This window comes from Heterocephalus glaber, unplaced genomic scaffold (assembly GCF_053883595.1).
Source record: "Heterocephalus glaber isolate CG9 unplaced genomic scaffold, H.glaber_assembly_v1.0 deba00001532, whole genome shotgun sequence".
NCBI lineage: Eukaryota > Metazoa > Chordata > Mammalia > Rodentia > Bathyergidae > Heterocephalus > Heterocephalus glaber.
In genome coordinates, this window is record NW_028258330.1 from 32,441,582 (window position 1) to 32,467,702 (window position 26,121).

General features: G+C 36.9%; 1 long non-coding RNA gene across 1 annotated transcript in view; it reads right to left on the reverse strand.

Moving 5' to 3' along the window:
- LOC147824744 (uncharacterized) overlaps positions 1–25,855 on the reverse strand; it is a 32,382-nt gene extending 6,527 nt beyond the window's left edge. The window contains exon 1 of the long non-coding RNA XR_015442043.1: positions 25,379–25,855. This is a non-coding gene — a long non-coding RNA (uncharacterized LOC147824744). The remainder of the gene's footprint in view (positions 1–25,378) is intronic.
- Positions 25,856–26,121: the final 266 nt, after the last annotated feature.

The following is a 26,121-nucleotide window of genomic DNA, read 5'->3' on the forward strand; positions in this document are numbered from 1 at the left end:
ATGTATTTCCCTCAAGTCTATGGAAATTAATGGGATCCCCTTTGTGAACAAAGCCTGGAATAAATTTTTTCCAGGCAGCTGCTCCTTTATTTACCAAGGGAAGTACTGTCTGGTAGTTTGCCTAAGCCCAAGAGTCTTCATTTAATTATCTTAACAAATTTTTAGATGACCTGTGAGAGCCAGATAATAATTAACACATTATTTTGACCAACCAAAGAACATCCCAGATTATACATAGACAACAATATGTACTATATTTGTAAAACCAGTTGAGATTATTTGGATCATCTGGCAACTTGTGTAAACAATGTCTTTAATTATATTTATCTATAAGCCAACTTGAGTTACAGGCAGACATCTTAAAAAATCCAAAATGCCAAAAGAAAAAAACTCTCAAACATAAACAGCTGTAGGTGCTTTATCAAATTGAACAGACATACACACACATAAGACAACTTCTTTATAAACAAAAGTGCACTCAGATGTATTTGGCCAAGTTGAATTATAATAACTGTTATAATTTTTAGGTTTATAACTATAAATAAAACTAGTCAGAACTTTGTAGATTAACAGAGATCTCTTGCAATAAGAATTAAAGAGAATACAAATCTTCTACACCTGTGAAAGCAAAGATGGTTTTAAGACAAGCCCTATGTTGGCAGCTAATCTGACTGGAATACTCAGCTACACAGGATTCTCTTTATTGTTTTTATACTCACAGTTGTTCAATAGTCACATGTAATTGTTTCCTATAAAGGGACAAACTGTTAAATATCTCCAGAGGGGTGTGCTGAAGCCAGGTTTTGGTATAGAAGAGGCTAGCTGATATTCTTTGGAGCTAAGTATGAATTCTGAACAGTGAGGGAAGAAGGCCTGTCAAGGCTCCAACCTGCTGTGCTGCAGGTGTCTACCTATGACAGTTTTTTTTTCCATTTTGAAAAAAAACAAAGGAAAAGGAGGCATCCTCATCTATCCCTCTTGTTCTGTGCACAATCTAAGGTGTCCCTTAGACTTTATCTCATCCATTGCCAGTGGTGGCAAACTAGAGGTGCAAGGAAGTGTCCAGAGCCAGGTTACCTGTTCTTACCATTCTCTAATTTTGCCTAAGGGCTGAAAGACAGATAAATCTGTACTAAAACTTTTACCTTTATTTCTTGAGAGTTTCAGGATTAAACCTAGACCCATTTTCTATATAGCCCAGAGATAAATGAAGGTCAGCTTTACTCTGGAAGGATTCCAGGGAAGAGAAACTCACCATTCTGGAACTTTGCCTTGAAATCCAGCAGCCACAGAACAGGGAAGTGCCTCAAACCAAACACTGTTGAGAACTTTGTCATTTCTCAGGGGCAGGGCAGTGGAAAAGGGACAGAAGAGTGTCGTTAAGTATGGCACAAGAGCAAAATCTTAACCATCTCAGGTGTAGAAGGACATTTAGGATCAGGAGCTTTTCCATAGTGGATCTACAATCCTTAGCAAAACATGTCTCTAGGGAAAAAGGCTGTGATTGACTCCAACTGAATTATCAAGCAGAAAAATCAAACCAGTAATCAAAGAACCTGAATGGCTACTTTTTGCCTCTTGAAATAAAATAAAGGTGTTCTAACTATATTGCTTAGGGCTTTTTTCAGTAAATTATTTTGAATCTATAATATCTAGTTTATGACTTAAAGACCCTATAGGCTGTTGTGCAGCTCCCTGATCTTGTAGAAACACTCCCAAAGTCATGTCTCACCTTTTAGTAACATGCAAACTGAAATGACATCCTGTATGTAGGCACTTAGAAGTACTTTGTTTGAGATTCTGGAATGCGGTCTGGGCACTAGGTTGCAAGGTTAAAATATAGCTCTATTTGGGTTTTTAATAAGCTAATAGAGGGGTCATGCAATCTCACTATCTCCTGTTATCTGAAGGCCACAAAAACATGTAATTTCTAGGACTGTCCCGAGCTGTTTTAGTGTCTTGGGGTCTGGAAAGGAAAGAATTGGTTTAATTATTTCTTCCCCACATCTTTGGGTTCCCTTAGATATAATAAGGCCTAAATATTTTACCTCAAGGATGCAAAGTTGTGCCTTAGATCTAGAAACATTATAACCCCTGTATTTTAAGAAAATTCAGCAGAGCCAAAGTCTTGGCTAGAAAGCTCTTCTGAGGAGACACATAACATTATACTACCTGCATATTATAAGACTGTGATTTTTGGAAAAAATCTATAGTATTTTCTTTTATCAAATCAGGTTCTAGGGATTTTCTCACATTTTTCCTGATAAATAGTTGACAATTTAAAATAATTGAAGGGCATAGTACTCATCTTTCTTAGATCTTCCAGAATACATGCCTGAAAATTTCTTCTACATTAATCTATCTGATTGACAGGTCAGTAGGGGCTTGTGTAGAAACTGCTTGTGTTCCAGTAGAACACAGTTGTTCCTTGCCTGTCTTCTGAGCTTACAAAATTAAGATCATATTTGTCTCTATATGTAGTAGCAACTTGTAATACTACTTGTCTTTCAATGTTTGATTTAAGAGCAATGTTACATATTTCTAATATAATTCATAGGTCTGCGTAAGTTCTTCAAAGACCCCAATGTACATATCAGGATCATCTGAAAACTTTTAGATCCCACTTTACCTGTCTTAGATCACTGAGAGAAAAAGACAAGTGAACAAAGGTAGTCCCATATTTGACATTTAATTCTTGGAAGGGATATTGTCTCTGAGGGGTTTGAACAAAATCAGCTATGGGTGGATATAGTTCTGGAGAGGATTTAATTACAGCTGGCTTGGGAATTTCACCCTTAGATTTTAAAGGATAAGGGGGAGGGATCTCCGGCCCTAAAGGATAAGTAGAAAACATTTCAAGTTTGGAGGTAGGTGGAGCTTTCACTGGGATTGCATCAGAAACTTTGTCCTCTGGGTCCAAAATGCAAGGGCAGAAAGCTTCATGTTTAATGACAAGGACCAGAGGAGTCTGATCTTCCTGCAGCTTATATTTAAACTATGAACACAAATCAGGATTATCTCTTAATGCAGAAAAGATCTGGACATAAGGCATTTCTGACCATCTTCCCTCTTTTTCATGGTATAATTCTAGTTGTGAAATGGCATCATAATTAATACTTCCTTCTGAATTCCATCCTGGCTCTAGAGGATAGGCAGGCCATGCATGGGTGTAGAATAATGTTAGGCTATTCTTCCTCAGTATATGAGGCTCAAACTTCTGCCAGTGCTTAAGAATATATTCCAAAGAAGTAAGAGACTTTGACTTGGCATTTCCACATTCTGGAAAAAGCAAACAGAAACAAGGAGTCCCTCTGATTCTGATTGTTTCCTTATGCTCCTAGAGCATCCTCTGGGTTCACAGCTCCATGGTAGGTGGATACTGTCTGGAGAGAGCCCACAAGGTAAATTGGACTGGAGTAGCCACACTTTACCAGTGCCCAATCTTACCTTCCCCAGGGAACTTGTGTTTTTACTCCCTTATGAATTTCAAAAGCTGAAGATACAATTGATTTTAGTTGTAAAATCATATCTTTTTGAGGGAAACATTGTTAGCCAAACCAATAATCAAAAGTATCTGAGTCATTGTTATCTAAATCTTCAAGAGAAAGTGAGGCAGATCAATTAAAGGGCTGTGCCTTTTTAAGCAAAAGAGATTGCTTTTTGAGACAGAAGTAGACCAAAGCCTCAGGGGATCTTTGCACACAAAGAAAACTGCCAAGACAGCTCTGCTGTCTTGTCACCTGGGTAGCCTTCTCCAGCAGCAAGACAAAGACTACACATTTTTCAAAGCTTGTAAGGCAAAGCTCACAAACCTGTTCATCAGGTTTCTACAAGCATTTAGAAGAAGAGAAAAGCTGGTTGAGATCCCTTTTATTCCAAGTTAGCAAGATCAACTAGATTCCTAGTTCAGGATCAACTACAGCAACCCCAAAGGGAAATGGGATGGAATACTCTGATATTCAACCACCTGGACCACCTGAACTGGCAACAAAAGAGGATCTGTAAAAAATGAAATCAAAAATAATTTCTCAGATAACAGCCAAGATTGTGCTCATAGAGCAAGACATGATTAATAAATCTAGAGAGGAACTGAGGAACATGATGGAATGCCAACATGGGAAACAAATGGAATCCATAAAACAGATTCAAATAGATTTCCAGGAGATCATAAACTCCATTGAATGTCTACATAGCAGAATGAGCCAATGTGAAGACAGAATTTCAGATATAGAAGAGAAGATTGAAATTAGTGACCAGGAAAAAAAATTTCATCAAAATTGTAAGGGACCACAAGAAATCAATCCAGCACCTGCTACACAATACAAAGGAAAACATAAGACTGATTGGAGTCAAAGATGAAATGAGAGAGTGCAGATGACATAGAAACATTGTTCACAGAAGTAATGGCAGAAAACTTCCTCAGCAGGAGAAAAGAACTTTACATACAGATAAGTGAGGCATATAGGACTCAAAATAGCCTTGATCAAAAAAAATCTACACATAGGCATATAATTGTTAAGATTCCAGAAACTCAACAGAAGAAAAAATTTCTACAAGCAGTTAGAGAAAAGAAACAAATCACATACAAAGGAAAGCCCATCAGAATCACAGCAGACTTCTCAAAACAAATCATCAAGGCAAGAAGAGCTTGAAGTGACATATTCCAAGCCCTAAAGGAAAACAACCTCCAACCCAGATTGATGTATGCTGCAAAACTATCTTCCAGAATTGATGGAGAAATAAGATACTTTCATGACAAAGAGCATTTTAGGAACTTCATTAACACCAAACTAGCACTCCAAAAAATTTTAGACATTATTCTAGGAACAGACAATGAGGATCACCTCCCCAGGAAGCAAAGCACAATGAACCCATTGGGCACAACAAGAAATTAAATTTAAAGGGGGAGAACCCAATAAAAAGAAGAAGTCATGAGAATGATAAATCAATATGTTTCAGTTATAACCATCAATGTTAATGGTCTCAATTCACCAATCAAAAAGAATAGACTGGCAGAATCACACAAGAAGCAAAATCCAACAATATATTGCATACAAGAAATACAATTCAAAATGAAACTCATAGACTGAAAGTTAAAGGGCAGAAAACAATACTCCATGTGATGGCAACCTCCAAAAAAAGCAAGAGTAGCTATCCTCTTGGCAGATCAAGTAGATTTCAATCTAACATTGATTAAAAGAGACAAAGAAGGAGACTACATCCTTGTAAAGGGAAAATTCCAACAGGAACAGATGACAATCATAAATATCTATGCACCAAACACTAGTCCACCCAACTATATAAAACAAATACTAACGGACATGAAAAGTCATTTATGTACTAATAAAATTGTAGTATGGGACCTCAATACCCCACTGTCACAAATAGATAGATACACTAGACAAAAAATAAGTAATGAAATACTAGAAGTCAGTTGAACTCTTGAACAAATGAACTTAACAGATGTTTACAGAGAGTTTCACCCAAGAAAATCAGAATACACATTCTTCTTAGCTGCACATGGGTCGTTCTCCAAAATAGACCACATACTCATGCATAGAACATGTTTATACAAGTGGAAAGAATTGAAGTTATCCCCTGTATATTACCAGACCATAGTGTGATAAAATTGGAGATCCATAACAAAAAGAAACTGGAAAAATTTCATAAACAGGTGGAAACTGAACAACACATTTCTGAATAACAAATGGGTCACAGAAGAAATTAAAAAAGAAATCAGATAGTTCCTTCAATTAAATGACAATGACAATACAACATATCAGAATCTATGGGACACAATGAAAGCAGTTTATGAGGGAAATTCTGAGCAGTGAATATACATATTAGGAAAACAAAATGAGCCCAATTAAACAACCTGATGCTGAATCTTAAGCTTCTAGAAAAAGAAGAGCAGGACAAACCCAAAGCTCATACAAGGGGGGAACTTATAAAAATCAGAGGAGAAATCAATGCAATGGAGACTAAGAGAATGATACAAAAAATCAATGAATCCACGAGTTGGTACTTCAAAAGAATAAACAAAATTGATGAACTCTTGGCCAACCTTATCAGGAAAAGGAAAGAAAATGCCCCAATCAATGCAATTAGGAATGAAAAGTGTGAAATTACAACAGACCCAGCAGAAATCAAGAGGATCATCAATACCTACTTCCAGAATGTATACTCCAATAAGATGGAAAACACAGAAGAAATGGACAGATTCCTAGACACGTATGAATTACCAAAGTTAAATGGAGACCTAAAAATTCTAAACAACCCAATATCAATCAATGAAATTGAAAACATAATTAAATACTTAACAACCAGGAAAAGTCTGGGTCCGATGGCTTCACCACTGCATTCTATAAGACATTTAGAGAGGAACTACTACCACTACTGTTAAACTCAATGAAATTGAAAGGAAAGCAAAACTCCCAAAATCTTTCCTGGGAGCAAGCATCACCTTGATCCCCAAAGCAGAGAAAGACCCAACTGAAAAAGACAACTATACACCAGTCTCACAAATGAACATAGATGCAAAAATCCTGAATAAGATACTGGCAAATAGAATGCAAAAGATCAGCCAGAAGATCATGCGCCCTGACCACATGGGATTTATCCCAGGGATACAGGATGGTTCAACATATGCAAATCAATCAATGTAATACACTATATCAATAGAGCCAAGGACAAAAACCATAGGATCATCTCAATAGATGCAGAAAAAGCATTTGACAAAATCCAACATGCATTTATGATAAAAACCCTACAAAAATATGGACAGTCTCTACCACAATCTGATAAAAGCCATCTATGAAAAACCAACAGCTAATATCATACTAAATGGTCAAAAACTGAAATCCTTCACACTAAAGTCAGGAACATGACAAGGATGTCCACTATCACCACTCCTGTTCAATATAGTTTGGAAATATCAGCCACAACAATTAGAAAAGAGAAAGAAAGAAAATGAATAAAAAAAGGAAATGAAGAAGTCAAATTGCCATTATTTGCAGATGACATGATACTCTATATCAAAAACCCAAAGAATTCTACCAATAGTCTTCTGGACATAATAACCGAATTCAGTAAATTAGCTGGATACAAGTCAACACACAAAAATCAATAGCTTTCCTCTACACAAACAACAGACTACTGAAAGAGAAATAGGTCAAACAATTCCTTTCACAATAGCATCCAAAAAACTGAAATACCTAGGAATCAAGCTAACAAAAGAAATCAAAGACCTCTTTTCTGAAAACTATAGCATTTGAAAAAAAGATATTGAAGGGGATATTAGAAAATGGAAAGACATCAATTGCTCCTGGGTAGGAAGTATCAATGTAGTGAAAATGGCCATACTTCCAAAATTGTATATAGATTCAATGCAATCCCAATTGAAATGCCAGCACCATACTTCATGGACCTTGAGGAAACAATCCAAAAATTACTTTGGAACAAGAGACCCAGAATAGCAAAAGCAATTCTAGGTAACAGAGACATGGCAGGGGGTAGTACAACCCTAACTTGAAACTATACTATGAAGCTACTGTGATAAAAACAGCATGGTACTGGCAAAGAAACAGACCTGAGGACCAGTGTAACAGATTAGAAGATGCAGAAACAACTCCAGACACATTCACCCACCTCATCGTTGACAAAGGAGCCAAACACCCTGGCTGGAGGAAAGATAGCCTCTTTAATAAATGGTGCTGGAGAAACTGGGTTTCAACTTGCCAAAGATTAAAACTAGACCTATGTCTCTCACCATGCACTAAACTAAAATTGAAATGGATTAAAGATCTAAATATTAGAACAGAAATGCTAAACTGGCTGGAACAGAGATTAGGTAGAATTCTTGAAGACATGGGGGTAGGAAAAGAGTTTATGAACAAAACCTAAGTTCCCTGTGAACTAGCACAAACAATCAAGTGGGATCTCTTCTTGTTAAAAAGCTTCTGCACAGCAAGAGAAATCACCAGCAATGTGAACAGACAACCCACAATGTGAGAAAAATCATCATCTGCTGTGCCTCAGACAAATGTCTACTATCTGGAATCTATAAAGATCTTATAAAAATCAGACCTCCCAAATTTAAAGACCCAATCCAAAAATGGGCATCTGAAATGAACAGACATTTCTCAGACAAAGAAGTAGAAATAGCAAATAAATACATGAAAAAATGGTCAACAACACTGGTCATTTGAGAGATGCAAATGAAAACAAGGCTGAGATTCCACCTCACTACAGAAAGAATGGCTGCCACCATGAAATCAACCAATAACAAATGATGATGGGGTTATGGGGAAAGAGGAACCCTGCTCCACTGCTGGTGGGAGTGTAGACTGGTGCAACCACTGTGGAAATCAGTATGGAGATACCTCAAAGAACTAGGACTGGAAGTCCCATTTAACCCAGCTATTCCACTGCTGGGTATCTTTCCCCCAAAATTAAAAGAATCATACCACAATGATATATGTGCACCCATGTTCATAGCAGCACAGTTTGTAATAGCTAAAACTTGGAAACCACACAAATGCCCATCAACTGGAGACTGGATAAAGAAAATGTGGGTTTTTTAAATTATAAAATGGAGTACTACTCAGCCATAAAAAATGAGAAATTAGAGACATTTATAGGTAAATGGATGCACATTGAAGGAATATACTTAAGTGAAATTATTAGGACACATATGTATAAATACCTAATAGTTTTTCTACTGTGAGAAAGTGAAAGTGTAAATAAGGACTAAAAGGTATAATAGATAATGTGAAATAGGAAGAAAAGGGGCAAAGGGGAAGGGGAAGTGCAAGATGTAGGGGGAAGGAAAGAAGGGAATGGAATTAATATGAGAAAATGGAGAAATGGAAATGAAGTCTTTGTAAATAGGGAGGAATGGAGTGGCTGAATGGAGGGCAGGGGAAGATTGAAAAATAAGAACCAAGAGAGATTATGTAAAGGCACGAATTTCCAGTGATGAATGTCATTACATTGTATACATAAAATGTACTACCAATGATTATAATGAATAATTGATAATGCAAAATAGAAAGAAAATGTCCAAGTGGGAAGGGGTAGTGGGAGGGGCAGGGGAAAGGAAAGAAGGGAAAGGAAAAAGTATGAGAACTGCAAAAAGTGGAAACAAAGTCTTCATAAATAAGGTAAGGTTGAGGGAGTTATGGGAGGGCTACAAATTAGGAAAAAAATAAGAACCAAGATTCATCTTGTAAAGGTACATGTTCCCAATGAGAAATGTAAGTGTGTTGTATACCTAAAATGTACCAATAAAAGATTAAAAAAAAACTTAATGGAGTATGAGAAGGAAGACAGAAAGTAAGATAGAGGGTCCTTTTAAGGTGTAAAAGGAAATAATAATGACAAAAAATTCACTGGAAAAAACAAACAAGAAAAAGAAGAATAAAGATAAACAGCAAAAACAAGAGATAAATGAAAGAAGAATGAAGAGAAAAAAGTCAGAAGAGAAAAAATAAGTGGCCAAAAATAAAATTTTTAAAAAGAGGAGAAAAACCTCCATACCCTTAAAAAGCTCTGATGAAGCAAAGATAAAAACAATACAAAATGAGAAAAAAAAGATTGAGTCAAAAAAATGTTACTTTGTTATTGAGTGAGTAGTTTCTATGATCTACCGTCTTGGTATTCAGCCAGACATGATTTTCCATGCCAAGCTTTAGGGCTTATGGGCCTCACATTGAAGCCCATCTGTTTACTCCCTGTCCCAAGACTGGGTTTACAACTTCAAGCCAAGGTTACAATTTTTTTGCTCCTCTTAGTAGATGGGCAGCACAGTCAGCCCCCATTTTCTGCTAGACCTAGACCAGAAAGAGGGAGTTCAGTTGGGCTGTTGGACTTTATGTCAACAGCCATGGGTTATGGTTCCCCCTTCATATCCCAGGTGTTGTTATCAGCCAGAATCTGCTCCATTGAACAGTCTTTGCCTCTGCTGCCCCATGCTGTGATCCCTTTTGGGGCACTTTACCCCTACTCCATCACAGGTTAGGTCACTTATGTGGGGAAGGTGCTGCTCCTCTTACACAGGTCAGCTTTCTCATGTTGGCAGGGTGAGGAGTCGCTATGGGTTAGTTATCTCCCATCAACATCATTATATTGATTACATAAGTTCTTCAAAAAACTACATGGAGAATGGTTATAGCTTCTTGCCATCTAGAAAATACAAACTACCCACTTGAGACATGAAAGACATGGGCTGATATGCACAGAAAGAAAGGAAGTGATCACAAGTGGACACAAGGAAAGTTTGAGGTGCTGTATGTTTATATTTATTATGACCACTGAGATGCTTTCTAATGTTTACAAACACTGTCTGCCATGCAATCACCAAATGCTCTACTGTCTTACTCTGTTTTCCAAAAAATAAGACTTAACCAGAAAAGAATGATGACCCCTGTGAGCCTATCCTTGCCTTAGCTGCCTTTACAGAGTAACCATGGAGCAAGAGAATAGTGAGGTATAATCTTCTGCATGACACTGGCACTCACCATGGTTATGATGAACTAGGGCTAATTCTCATTAGGTACTTCAGTGAGGTCTTATTTCAGGGAAACATAGTATGTCACTATCCTGAATACTATGTGCACCTCAAAACTTCAACCTGCTATGGATTCACCACCTCAGCAGTTGCACTTTGAAATAAGCATTCCTCCTCCTAAGGAAAATTGTGGAAATTGCTAGAAATTCTCAATACTCCCAAATTAAATAAAAAAATGATGTAATCAATGCAGCAAAGAAAAATACCCTAAACTTTCACAGCTCTCTAAGTGAAGATTTCCAGTCTCATATCTTCAGACAAAATGTTTTTTATATGAAAAAGACCCCTGACCACTGTGCTCATTACATGCAAATTAACAGTGCACACATGTTACTTAAATGCTAAAATACTAAAATACTCTCTGGTTCTTCTTTTTCCCCCTTGCCCTGCCCTCCTTTCAACCACTCCATCCCTCCCTATTTACAAAGAAACATTCTGTGACATTAACTTCTTTTCTAATTGAAAGCAGAGTTACTTTCTATCTGTATGCCACTAAAATGAGGCTGCCCTTTTCCTGTCTTGATTCCCCAGTGTTAGTTCATGATCAGGACCAGAGACAAGTGGGTGACCATGTGAGTGTGTGTATGGTTCATTCCTCACCAGGAGTCTCTGATAGGGCTTTAAAGTTGTGGGGAGGATGGGATGAATGTAGGAAAGGGAGGGATTATGTGGCTGTGAACTAAAAGCATAGGAGCAGTAGAGAGGGAGCTCCTAGTAAAATGTGAACTTTCTAAAAACCAACTTCTAGATCTTCCATGGGCCTTAGGCAAAATACGTGATAAGTGAATGTAAGTCTGAGCCTGGAAAGCTAATAGTGTATTAGGCTGTCTTGGCTTAGTGTTCTGCAGCACAAATTGACATCTAGTTTACACTCACAGATGACTTGAAAGTAGACATGAGTACTCTTACTTTCACTGTTGTAATTTAACAGTTAGTTTTCATACTGAAAATAATACCAAAATTAGAAGACCTGAAAGCTACTGGTGTTGCAAACATTTTTAGCTAAACTGACCTGTAGCAGAATATGTGAAATAAATTTAGAAGTGACACACTCTGAACTGAGAGGGCAGAAAGGCAGAACTATGTCATTTGAGTTCTCTGAAGTTGGTCAGAGTAGCTCTTAAGGAGAATCCATGCAGAGTGATTTGGGGGTGATGATGTCTATGGATTGCACTTTGGAAGTGCTGATGGTATCAGATCCTTCCCACAGGTAAATCTGACAGCCATAGGACCTAACTGGTGAGCTTCAGAACCAGTCATGTCACATTTGGCTTCCACATAATGCCTTACAGCCATATCTAACCCATTTAATATCAAGTTTCCAAAAACAGAGTTGAACTTAGGAGGGAATGAAGAAAATAATAATTTTAGCATTTCTTTTTCAAGTATGTGTCATTTTAGAAAACCACTGTTGTAATGCTTAATAGTATGTATTAAAAATCAGTCACCTTAAAGATCCTCATGATACTTTGTTGTTGACAAAAGAAAAGATCACTTACAGAACTTCTTTAGAGGACTGAGCCTTCTAAAAAACACTGCCTTCTGATCATTAGACTGTAATACATTGGTACCCTATACATTTGTTGAATTGGAATAAGATTTTCACAAATGAATTTGATAATTTCAAGTATAATATGTGTATATGATAAAAGATTACTAAAAATAATCATTGTACAAATAGCCAAATTTGATATTTATGTGAATATTTTATATTATTCATTTGGATTATAACTTTTTTCTCAGTGTGACTTTTCCTCTTAAGCATTATTGTGCTTGAGTTTCATTTTTACTATGTGAGATATTTTATGTTATGTTTGAAACAACATAGCATTGAAAAAACAATGCATCAACTAGTAATCTTCACCTTTCACTTTCGATGATTATTATTTGGTTTGCTGAAGCTTATTTGATCTGAAAAATATTTCACAGTGAAGAGGGAGCTCAGAATGCCTATGTGAAACAGGAAAATATTATTGGTCAGACAACATTTAATGCAACTACAAGAGGTCTATAGAATATAGCCCTTGGATGTTTGTCATTGATACACAAAGCTATAATTGTGAATTAAAAATTTCCCTATTGATTCTCTTACCCAAGTTTATAAATTGGTAAGTTTCTTTTGTTTTCAGAGAACAATTTGGATTTTATTTCTGAATTTAATATTAGTAGTAAAATATTTGTAATGTTGTACTTCCACCCACCTACATATTTCTAGTGAAATCTACTTATTGTTTGGAAGCTTAAAGTTGACCTATACATTGCATTCAGCAAACTCTTCAGTGTAACATCACTGTGGGGTTAATGTATGCTGCATCCCGTATGTTTTCCTTAGATTGTTTTCTACCCCCTTGACAAGTAAGAATGGTGAGGTTTCTCTATAATTGAGTAAAAATTGCTTTTGGGTGTTATTTTGATGGTACATTGATGATTTTATGGATGTATGCAGTTATATAAAAAGAGGCATGAGTAACATACTCAAAATATTTTGACGTTAATGCATTACATTTTTATCTAAAAGGGACAGTTTGGCTCATTTGAGAACAAAATACAATTAAATATGCAACATTAAAAAGATAAAGTTCTGACCTTCATATTTTTCTCCAAGCTTGCCCTGAGCACCTTGATCATAATTGGATCAAGAAAGATTATTGTCAAGAAAGATTATTATTTTTGTTGTACTTAGAATATTAAAAGATATCAGTCATCCTGGAGATTCAGTTTCTGTTTTTCTGATGAATAGTGTTCAATAATATGAAGCAGTCTTAAGAGACACAAATAATTTCATTGATTTTTCATGTACTCTAACATTTTTTAGTCATTTATTTGTAAGAGTTCTATGCCTTCAACAAATATAATTACCTGCTGTAGTGTGGGGGGAAGACAGTTTATGATAGATCATTTTTTTCTTCAGGCCAACTCAGTTCTCTCACTTTCTTCTGGTTACATCTAAAGCATAGATACACTATGTTTATACCTTAAAAGACAGATATTGTGCCATGAAATTGAGAGGTGGTTCAGTTGTCCTGTTACATTGACAAAGGAGCTTCTCCAAATATCCTTTAAATTTCAGTTTTTAGAAGTAAATATTTTCAGAATAAAAAAATTTTTCATATTTGTTTGGCAAAATGTAGATCATCAAGAAAAGAACATTATTAGGTGTTCAAATAATGAAACTAACAAAACTAATAATCTGAAATCTTTTCATCTAGTATTGCCAGACCAGTGCTTAACTGTGCAGTCTGTTCTCTTGCTCCCAGGTAAGTAATCCCAGTTTGCTTTTCTGTTTAGTCTCCTGTGTAAGTTTAGCTGAGCTTGGAGAAGAGGTGAGGAGAAAGTGCCCTTTAGTGTTTTGGTTCTTGCATAGGATGCTGCCTAACCAAGTTCATTTCCATGTCCTGTTGACTTTGTTATTCCAGGTGATTAAAAGAAAATAAAATGGGCGGGCACCATTAAAACCAGCTCAAAAATATACTGTTATTGGTAAAGATTTCTTGTCAAGGTTTCTTGGATTGCACTTTTGTTGAGGAAAGATAGTATAAATAGTTGAAGAATATTGATAAAATTGAAACATTTGGTTATGGAATTGTGTGTGATGTTAGAGGCTTTCTGTTTGTGGAATGTATGTATTAAAAATAAAGTTTCAGAAGCTAAAAATAATACTTCTAATATTTTTATCTCTAGGCACTATAACTGCTAGAATTCTGGGGACCAGAAATGAAGGGAGAATTTGCAGCCAATTTTGTCCTCTTGGAGTTATCACAGAGAGGAGAAGAATGTGCTCCCTCCCAGTGGGGCTAATAAAAAATTACTTCTAAAAATTCTAAAAAGAGAAAAAGGAGGACATTTTATAATGAGTATTTTTTTCAACAGGAGTATATAAAAATTGTGTATACACACACTCTCTCTCTCTCTATATATACTATATATATATAAGTTCTTACATGAACATATTAAGATGACCTCTTTGCCTCTCAGGTAATATTCATCCTAACATGAAATTATGAAATATATATGTTTTTCTGTGTCACCAAGAATTGAGGATTTAAATATACAAAGTAAATATAAAGCCCCTAAAGGAAGATAGTGATTACAACTCAATAAACCTAGAAGACATTAATGTACAATGTTTAAGGTCATCAAGATAGAATATTAATATTGGTTTCTCTTTTAGTAGAAACTCAAATTGTAAATAATTTAAAAAGCAAAATAAGGATAGATGACAGTAAAAAGAGAGGTACACTTTGTGGAACTTGGAAGGGGATGAAGCGCTGAGGAGATGCAAGGGAGCAGAGGGGAAGGAGAGTAAAAAGTCTTATGATATAATATGTATTTGCTTCAATTCCACATGATGGATGTATTCTTTATGTGTTGTTTTGTTTTGTTTTACAAAACTAAATTTTTATTGAAAGCAGTAGAGTCTGAGTGGGAAGACAATACAAAGAATGTAAACAGTGTAAACATCACTACATTCAGGTCAGCCTGACTGAATGCTGAAAAACAAGTCTAAATGCTCATGTGATTATGCATTTTTTAAATTGAGTTTATTGGTAAATCTTAGGTGTACCTTATTATCACATTCATCATTGAGGATTTATACTTATATGTGATATATCTTGATTGCTATTTTTTCCCATTCCCCTGCTCTCTCTTCAACCCCTCCACCCTCCCTATCTACATAAGCTTTGTTTCCATTTTTTCCTTCTTATCTTCTATTTTTTTCTTTCCATTCTTTCCTTTTCCTGGCTCCCCTTCCTAGTTCCCCTTCCCCTTTGAAGATTTTCTTCCTATTTCACAGTATCTATTATACATTTTGGTTCTCACTTACACATTCAGTTTCTCACACCACAGAAACAATTCAGTATTTACACGTGTGTACAATTTCTTTCACTTAAGAATATGCCCTCAAGATGAATCCATTTACCTATATCTGTCCCAAGTTTATCTTCCTTTATGGCTGAGTAGTACTTCATTTTATATATAAAAAAATACATCTTCTTTATCCACTCTCAAAATGATAGGCTTTTGGGCTGTTTCCAAGATTTAGCTATGAAAATTTGTGCTTCTGTATACAAGTGTGAGCATATATTACTGTGGTATGATGCTTTTAATTCTTTTGGGAGAGTACCCAGCAGGGGAAATGGGACCTCTAATCCTAGATTTTTGAGGTACCTGTGCACTGATTTCCACAGTAGTTGCACCAGCCTACACACCTACCAACAGTGGAGAAGAGTTCCTTTCTCTGAACAGCCCCACCAGAATTTGTTATTGGTTGATTTCTTGATGGCAGCCATTCTTTCAGGAGTGAGATGGAATCTCAGTGTTGTTTTCATTGGCATTTCTCCTATGACAAGTGATGTTGAACATTTTTCATATATTTATTTGCTATTTCTACTTCTTTGAGAAATGTCTGTTCATTTCAGACACCCATTTTTGAACTAAGTCTTTAATTTTGGGTTGTCTGATTTTTTTAAGTTCTTTATATATTCTAGATTATAGTTCCTTTTTTGAGGAACAGCTAGTACATTTTTTTTTCCACATTGTAGTTTCTCTCTTCACCCTGTTGGTGGTTTCTATTGCTGTGCAGAAGCTTTTTAATAAGATGAGACCCCAGCTGTTGATTCTTTGTGCAAATTCAAGTGTGACTGAGGTTTTATTCATAACACCTTTTCCTATGCCAATGTCTTCAAGAGTTCTACCTAACCCATTTTCCAGCAGGTGTAGTGTTACTCTTTGAATACTTAGATCTTTGATCCACTTCTATTTTAGTTTAGTGCATGATGAGAGATGTAGATCTAATTCTAATCTTGGGCAAGTTGAAACCCAGATTTTCCAGCGCCATTTATTAAAGAGGTTATCTTTTCTCCAGTAAGGGTATTTGGCTCCTTTGTAAAAGATGAGGTACCTTAATATGTCTGGATTTGTGTCTGAATCTTCTAATCTGTTCCATTGATCCTCAGGTTTGTTTTTGCCAGTATCATGGAGTTTTTATCACAATGATTTTGTATTGTAGTTTCAAGTTGGGCATTGTCGTTACCCACCACCTTGTCTTTGGTGCCTAGAATTGCTTTTGCTATTATAGTTCTCTTCTAGTTCCAAATGATTTTTTGGATTGTTTTCACTAGTTCTGTGACCTATATTGTGGGGATTTCAATTGGAATTGCATTGCATCTATATAGAAGTTTTGGAAATATAGCCATTTTCACTATATTGGTTCATCCTACTCAGGAGCAAGGGATGTCTTTCTATTTTCTGTTATCATCTTTGATCTTTTTTTTCAGTGTGTTGTAGTTTTCAAAGTAGAGTTCTTTTACTTCTTCCATTAGATTTATTCCTAGATATTAATTTTTTGGATGCTACTATGAAAGGAATTATTTCCCCAATTTCTTTTTCAGTGAGTCTGTTATTCATGTAGAAGAAGGTTATTGATTTTTGAGTGTTGACCTTGTATCTAGCTACTCTACTGAATCTGGCTATTAAATTAGAAGATTTTCAGTGGAGTTTTTAGTATCTTCTATATAAAGTATCACATCATCCACAAATAATGACAGTTTAACTTCTTCCTTTCCTATCTTTATTCCTTTTTATTTCTTTCTTTTGTCTAATTGCTGTGGCTAATGTTTCCAGAACTATCTTAAATAAGAATGATAATAGTGGACATTCTTCTCTTGTTCCTCATTTTAGCATGAGGCATTTCAGTATTTGACTGTTTAGTATGATGTTGGCTATTGGTTTTTCATACATAGCCTTTATCAGGTTGAGATAAAGACCATCAGTTCCAATGTTCTGTAGAGTTTTTATCATAAATGAGTGTTGGATTTTGTCAAATGCTTTTTCTGCATTTATTGAGATGATCATATGGTTTTTGTCCTTTGCTCTGTTAATATAGTGTATTACATTTATTGATTTATGTGTGTTGAACCATCCTTTCATCCCTGGGATGAATCCAGCTTTGTCAGGGTTCATGATCTTGGTGATCCTCAATATTCTGTTTGCCAGTGTCTTATTGAGTATTTTTGCATCTGTGTTCATTAGGGAGATTTGCCTGTAGTTCTCTTTTTTGGTTGAGTTTTTCTCTGATTTCATTATCAAGATAATGCTTGCTTACTGGAATAAATTTGGAAGTATTGCTTCCCTTTCAATTGCATTAAAGAGTTTGAGAAGTAGTGGCATTGGCTCTTCCCTAAATTTCTTGTGAATTCATCAGTGAAGCCATCAGGACCTGGGCTTTTCTGTTTTGGGTTTTTGTTTTTCAATTTCACTGATTGTTATTGGGGAGTATAGAATTTTTTTCATTAAGTTTATTTGTACATTTTAGGTATACAACATGATGACATTCATCATTGGGAATTTGTATCTTTAAATGATATATCTTGGTTCTTATTTTTTCCCAATTCCCCTGCCCCCCCTTCAATCCCTCCACCCCTCCCTATTTACAAAGGCTTTGTTTCCAGTTTTTCCTTTTCTCATATTTTTTCCTTTCCCTTCTTTCCTTTCTCCTACCCCTCTCAGTTCCCCTTCCCCTTTACACTTTTTCTTCCCATTTCACATTATCTATTATACATTTTGATCCTTATTTACACTTTCAGTTTCTTACGCTAGAGAAACTATTCTGTATTTACATGTCTGTCCTATTTATTTCACTTAAGTTTATGGACTCAATGTGCATCCATTTAGCTATAAATGTCTCTAGATTCTCATACTTTATGGCTGAGTAGTACTCCATTTTATTAAAAAAAAAAACACATCTCTTTATCCAGTCACCAGTTGATGGGCGATTGTGTTGTTTCTAAATTTTAGGTATTAAAAATGTTGCACCTATAAATATAGGTGCACATATATCAGTGTGGTATGATTCTTTTAAACTCTTTTGGGAAGATAACAAGCAGGGGAATCGCTGTGTCAAATGGGACCTTTAGTCCTAGTTTTTTGAGATATCTCCATATTGATTTCCACAGTGGTTGCACCAGTCTGCATTCCCACCAACAATGGAGAAGGGTTCCTTTTTCTCCAAACCCTGACAGCATTTGTTCATTTCTTGATAGCAGCCATTCTTTTCAGAGTGAGAGGGAATCTCAGTGTTGTTTTCATCTGCATCTCTCAAATAAACAGTGATGTTGAACATATTTTCTTATGTTTATTTATTGCTTTTACTTCTTTGTCTGAGAAATGGCTCTTCATTTCAGATGCCCATTTTTGAATTAGGTCTTTAAATTTGGACTGTCTGATTTTTTAAAGTTCTTTATATATTCTAAATAATAGTCCTTTGTCTGGGGAACAGCTGGTAACCTGTGGTGGGAATTTCAGTGTAACAGCAGTCAAAGGCATCCACAGATGGCTCTGTGGGGTAAATTGTCGGTGACTGGGAAGCTTCTGTAGGAAACAGAAAGACTGGACTAACTGAGGAGTCCTGCTGAATCAGTTCTAAATGAACTTGACCCATTTGAGGCACATGGACCTAAGATAGAGGAAATATAACAACCAGCCACACCCACAGGAGAGTACTTGAATCTAGCAGAGCTCTGCCTGAAGAGGGAGTGAGAAGCACTCTCAGGCAACCCTCTGAACATTCCAACCCCTTCTCTCCTGGGAACAAAAGGGTCTGAGTTGGTTGTGGGGAAATAATTCAAGCACTTGTTGACCTACCTCAGTGCCCACCCACAACCACAGGGCAGTGCAGTGCAACCCTATGCACACACTATAAGGCTTCCCTATATTTGAACTAAGGTGGAAGAGCAATCTGCTTGAATGTGAACTGTAGAGTAAATTTACTATTTCTTTTCTTGTTTTCTTCTGGTTTTGCTTTTAGTAAGTGCTAGGGGATTGTATGTATCTAGTAAGACATGTGAGTTTGAGTTATTGTTCTTAATTCTAAGTTATACTTACCTATCATATTAGGAACACATATTGATTGCAAGGGTAGTTTAATATGGTTCATTAAATCAGATTTTTGTTAGGTCATAAATTGGAATTAATCCACCTGTATCTTCCACCATTTTCCACTTAAATTCTCTCCTGCCTTCTCTACCTCATTGACTTCCTCTGTCCTATTTTCCCAAATCTCTCTTCCTACGTACTTTATTTTCTGATATTCAAATACAAGCAGAACAATGTGTTTTTATTGTTTTTTCTTTATTTTCTCCTTTCTTGATCTCTTGAATGTGTATATTGGAAATATTTGTATATGCAACTGTGAGTAAAGTTAATTATGGCTTTTTTATAGTGTCTTGCATTGTCCTTCCTGCCAAGTTCAAACCCAACAAGAGTTATATCTAAAGTGTTTTAATGTTAGATTTCTACCACTTTATTAATTCCCTCCAATTTCCTTAAAAATAAGAAAAATAAGGAGATGGATGAGGCATTTACTAAGATGTTCATTAAAATTAGACAACTAGATAATTCTATTAATAATATGACCAACTAGCTTAAAAAGATACACATCAACAGCTGAATGAATTAAGGAAGACATACAGAATGTGCATGAACACTTTAGTTGTAGAATTTATGATAAGGAATCAAGGAGAAATCCTAGACATAAAAAAACTCAATTGAAAGTTTGGCAGTAGATATCAGTGGTCAGAATATAGAACCTCAGGACTTGAAAACAAAGTTGATGTACAAGGACAGCAACTCAGTCATACTCAAAAAGCAACAAAAATGATAAAAAATGATCTCAGCAATCCTAGATCACTCAGAAAACATCTAACCTAAAGATTATTGGAATTAAAGTGGGCCTAAGGTTAGAATATAATAATCTAAAATTTATCTTTGTATATAAAGATATATATATAAAGTTTTGCAGAAATTTTCCCAAATCTAGGGATTGAGAGAGATACAAGTTACAAGAGGCATTCAGATCTCCAAACAGATATGACCAGAAAAGCACTTCTCCACAACACGTCATAGTCAAGATCCCAGAAACAGAAAACAAAGACAAAACACTAAATGCTGTTAAGAAAATGCCAAGTTACCTATGAGATCAATCCCATCACAATAGGATGTTTCTCAAGAAATGATTTTATAACCCAGGAGCTCTGGAAGTGAACTCTTTTGTTTAATTGGTATATGCTTACAATACATGATAATCCCATTAATTTTGACAAATTGTACATATAATATGTAAATGTTTATATATGGTGCATATAATTTAGTTCACTTGATCCTTTTTCTTCTTTCTTCCCTCCCTTCTCCCCTACTTGCCCTGATGTCCTTCCCCAACTTCAAGAACACTGTCTTCCTGTTTTCTCTCTTCTCACCCTTCTTTTACTCTTTATGTTTTAATCTTCTCATATGAAATAAAACCAGGTAATATTTAGCATTGTACATTTACCTTATTTCACTTAATATTAAGATTGCAAATTCCATCCATTTTTGTACAAATGACTTGAATTTATCCTTCTTTTCACTGAGTAAGTCCTTTTGCATTAATATTCCACATTTTCCTTATCCACTCATGGATTGTTGGGTATTTAGACTGCTTCCATTGTGTGGATATTGTAAGTTGCAATGCTACGAAAATGGCTATGCATGTGTCTCTATAAAGTGATGGCTTTAATCCTGTTGAGAAAATACACAGGATAGGTGTAGCTTGGTAAAATGGATTTCCTATTTTTACTTTTTTGTGGAATCTCTGAATTGTTTTCTGTAATACTTGGTATGTTGGGAAGCACAAATTTCTGTTTGGGGCTCTCCCTATTGACAAGAGTCACTCGCTGAGCTGCCAGCAACATTAAAAGCCAGTTTTGCTCCTATCTTTGTGTAAAGAGTTATCTGTGCCCAGCTGCTCACTGTTTCCTGTTTCATTTGGTGCATTGGCCAGGAAACTGGGAACCTAACACAGTCACTCCTGGGTGATTGCCTCCCACACAGGCAGAGCAGGGGAGTGTGGCTGGCCGGCCAATGAGCTCCTGCTTAGTGCCAACAGAATATTTCCTGTCTCCCCATATGACCAGCTGAGATACCCCAGCTCACTGCCTGACAGTTCACATGGAGAGGACGAAATGCCATTTGGCAGATGTCTAAATCATGGTAAGGTTGAGGGACCCTGTTTTGAGGAGAAGATCCAAGGAGGACTGTCCAAAAGAGGTTTGATCACCCTCTGTCTTCCCCAACTGGCTGAAGGTCTGCATTGAAACCCAAATACTTTAGGCTGCTGGAAGGTGGGTTTGGCCACTGCTGTTGGCAGGTAGGAGTATTAGTTTGGTTGAATCTGTGCTTGTGTGTGCAAATGGGACACACATCGCATTCCAGCTCCAGTAGGGTGGCATAGGGCCAAAGCAAGTGTGGAGTCACGAACCAGGGGTCCAGGGCCAGCTCATATGGCTTGGGGCAGCTCTGTGGTGATAGGATCACTGGGCTGCCAGTGCTTAAGAGGAACCTGAAATATCTCCAAGAGGAGACTGGCTGGTGATAGATGAAGTGATTGATGTCTTGTTAGTTGTTCATTTCTGTGGGAGGAAATCTATGGGTGGGAACCATAGTAAAAACACTGCTGTAGTGATTATGATCCAAAAAAACCCACTTTAATAAGTGATTTACTGGAGATTATGATCAGAAACTTACTTCAGGGAAACTCACAACCTTTTATGAGATAGAATGCCCATCCTTTCAGGTTGGATGGTCCACACAAAGCTTATTTAAAAAAACAGCTTAATCCAGAAAGTGTGACAGGTAAGACCAGTCATCAGGATGTAACAAAAAACCCCAGGCACTCAGATCAGTTCCCTTATGTGGACTCAGGGTTACAGCTAGTTCTTTGTCCACCCCCTTTGGCTGAGGGAACCCCTTTCCAGAGTTCTGTTCTCCACAGCAGCAGGTCCAAACAGGCAAAGACCTGACAAAAACTCTGCCCATTTTTGAGGGCCATCCAGAGGATTCAGCCTTAGATGTATTGAACCTCCCACTACCACTCTCACTCCCAGACAAACCTTACTGTTATGGGCAACAGATACCAGCCCCATCTCCAAGACCCTTGGCACCTCCAGAGTAGGCCCTATAATTGCAGATGGCCCCTTGGCAGCTTCACCCTCAGAGACCCACCTCTGTTTAGACTCCACTATGTATCTGGTCTGACCTCAGGTTTGGCCCCAAATTCCCTTCTGGCTCCCCCACTTCCTTCACAAGGCCTCATCAGACTGAAATCCCTCAGATATAATCGTTATGAGAACAAACCTTTTGGTTGTGATGGTTTCCACTGGGCTTCTCAGACATAAAACGTCAACTGATATCAAGGAGGCCACAGGAAAAACAAGACATAAGCCTTTTGCCAGCTGATTTGCAAAATAGGGGGCCACAAGCTGGTCCATCAGTTCTTATACATGCCTGACTGTGCAGTGACAAGAGAGCCTTAAGCTCAAATGGAAGGGTCCACTAACAGTCATTTTGATGACCCCCATGACAGCCCTCATTTTCCTTTTATGGGTAAAATGTTTTACTAATATTGGTTACTTTTATTAGTGGGTCCCTTTTCCTCCACTCCAGGAACAATGCTTGACAGAGTAATTCCTGCAGGGACATCCAAAAATTGTGACCCCTGCTTGGGCAGAAACTTCAGTTATGACTGTTTTGGATGTGGATACTTACCATGTTTGTAAAGAAAAGGTCATAAAAACCTTCACCCATAATTTGGCTACATATAAGATATGTAAACCTAAGGCTGGTTGTCCACCAATTTGGTTTAACTCAGAGATAAAAACCACTTGGGAGTTTAAAATCCTAATTGTGTCTTGCACCAGAAACAAATTAGGACCCTTGATAAACAAAACCACAAAATTAAGGCTTAGGGAGCTAATAATTTTATTTTTTTAACCACCATACATCGAAAACAGCCTCTAAGGTCTTATGAGCTATAAGATATCAATCTATAAAAGATTACATAATCATAGGCATTAAGATAAAACATGATATAAATGGTAAAAGTTAATATAAGAGACTCAAGGGGGGAAATGAGAGAGGAGATCACCCATCCATATGGAACTGGGCAACTATGTGTTAACTGTATTATTAGGCAACTATGGGTTAACTAGGTAACTATGCTGTTTGTAGAATGTACCTGGGTAGCCATGACAACTTCTGTGATCTGTCACCAAAGGAACATAACAGACTCAGAAAGTCCTGCCAGAACTCTTTGCTTTCTTCCCTCCACTGCTCTGCAAGCAGGATTTACACAAAGCAGAGCAGTGGAGGGAGGAATATCATTAATATTATTTTCATTGTTTCTTTTCTAGTGAATTCTAAAGCACTGTATAAATAATATGTATTAATCAAAACTCAAGTAAGAGATGGGGTGTAGCTCAGTGGCAGGGCACTAGCCTAGTGCCTAGTCTACAGGAGACCCTGGCTCAATCCTAGACCCTGGCTTGAAAAATATTTTTACAACATTATTTTTTACATTTATGTTAATAACACTAACAAATTACATTTATGTAAATGGTTAACAGAAAGTTGAAGAGGCCACTCTACAATAATGAGCTTATTGAAAACATACTTATGCAGGGCTGGGGATTTAGCTCAGTGGCCTCGAAAGTACAAGGTCCCAAGTTCAATCCCGGGTACCAAAAATCAACAACAACAAAAAGCATACTTATCCAATACTTATTACATTTTCTGCAAATAAAGTGGAAAATAGTAAGTGTGATTAAGAATTTATACAAATAAAGCATATGTGTAAACTGACGGAAGAACTACACAAATCTTACAGAACCTAAATACTCCCATTGCACGTGGAGTATGCATAACTTCAAAAACCCCACATATTTATGCAGAGTATTCTGTAGGTTTCCTTAATTTTGTAATTCTGAATATTATTATAAGCTAATAAAGTTACTGTGGGACCGGTATTTATCACCACAAAAAACCAAAGTCAAAGAAGCATTTTATGTCATTTTGTCTAAAATCATTAAACAGACAATTGCATTTTAACTTTCATCCTTCAATTTACAAGAACACACTAAGCAGCAAAATAGTCAAGAATTTGATTCTATTAGTATCAGTTCACAGGATGTTAACAATTACTTCTGAAGTAATTACCGAAGTTTCTCATCCAAAACTTGTATCTTCTTTATCTTTAGGAATTTATTATATAAAATATGTCTACTAAAAGCCACTTTGTGCCACAATCCCCAAAAGAATAGGAATTCTCCATTTCTTAAGCAATTAAAAGATGTAGAGAACTTTAGATTAAACCAGATGAGTAAAACTACATTTTCACTCTAAGTAGTCACTGATTTTTTTTTAGCCACTGATTAAATAACTGATCTCATTTATTGATCACCAACCAAGTGTTATCTAATCCTCATATCTCTACAAGTATTATTCCTATTGTAGAAGATACAACCCAGAGTAATTTGCCCAGGGCTAACTGAGCAAGTTAAGACTCAATGCTAAAAGAGGAACTGAGGTCAGTTTAATTAGCATTATGGGCCCTGATCTGCACCCAAAATCGAAATCAACTATTTTTAAAAATATAGACAGACAGCAAGTTGTTGGTTCAAACTTAACATTACATAAATTTTAACCGTATACAGCATCACAATTCCAAAACAGAAAAAATTGACACTCAAGGCATCTTCTAGATTCTTGGTATAAAGTTGTGTTAAAGCCAACTAATTTCTCTTTTTACAGTCAGAAACACAGAAAACGATATTAGGATTTATCAGGTACACTTGGGAAATGTTTAAGACTTTAACTGCAGAAGAAATTTAAAGTTTTTGTATCTTTTTCTCCTTTGAAATGCTATTCGGGGAGTCGGAGAAGGTGCATGGTTTCAGGACTTCTAAGACAGTGGACCCACTAAATCTGGGGCTGAATTTGCACCTGGATTTGAAGGTCTCTAACGCAAAATCTTCACCACCAAAGAGGCCTCCTCGGGGTGTAACTCTCATGTAGGTGTGCGTTCGGTGGCTGGAGGTCCATCGTCTCTACCAGGTCGACGTTGATCTTGAAAATCTGTTGCTGGAGGGTCTTCAGGGTGACCTGCATGGTGCCGCTTCAGCCCCGATGCCAGGCCTGCGCCGGGTGCTGGCCGCTGCGCGGGGTCTGTGGCCTGGCCGGCCCCGGGGTTGCCCGCGCTCCTCTCGCTCTCGGGAGGAAAGCGGTGGAAGCCGGGGCTTGTCATATTCGCCCCGCGGAGTGGTCTGTCCCCCAACCTGCGCTCCAGGCCGCACCGCTGCTCTTGCGACTGCGGCCTGCTCTTGGACCTCGGACCGCCATACTTCCGCACGCGCCAGCTGCTAAGTCCGCAGGAGGGGAAAGGGGCTGGGCAAGGTCGGCGGAGAATCTGCTACCTCACCACAGGATGGTGGCTGCCATCATTGTGACGCCTCTGCAGCTTTTTTCTTTTAAAGGCTATTGTTTCTTCACATGTTTTTAGTTGCTTTGGCAAATATCAGACAACTAAAAGTACATGTTGTTTTTGTGTATTCTATTCTATGACATTCATCTATGTGTCTACTTTTTGTGCCATCATGATGCGATTTTATTAAAATAGCTTCATAGTATAATGTAAAATCTGGAATTGAAATTCTTTCAGATTTTCTTTTCCTTCACCATTGCCCTGG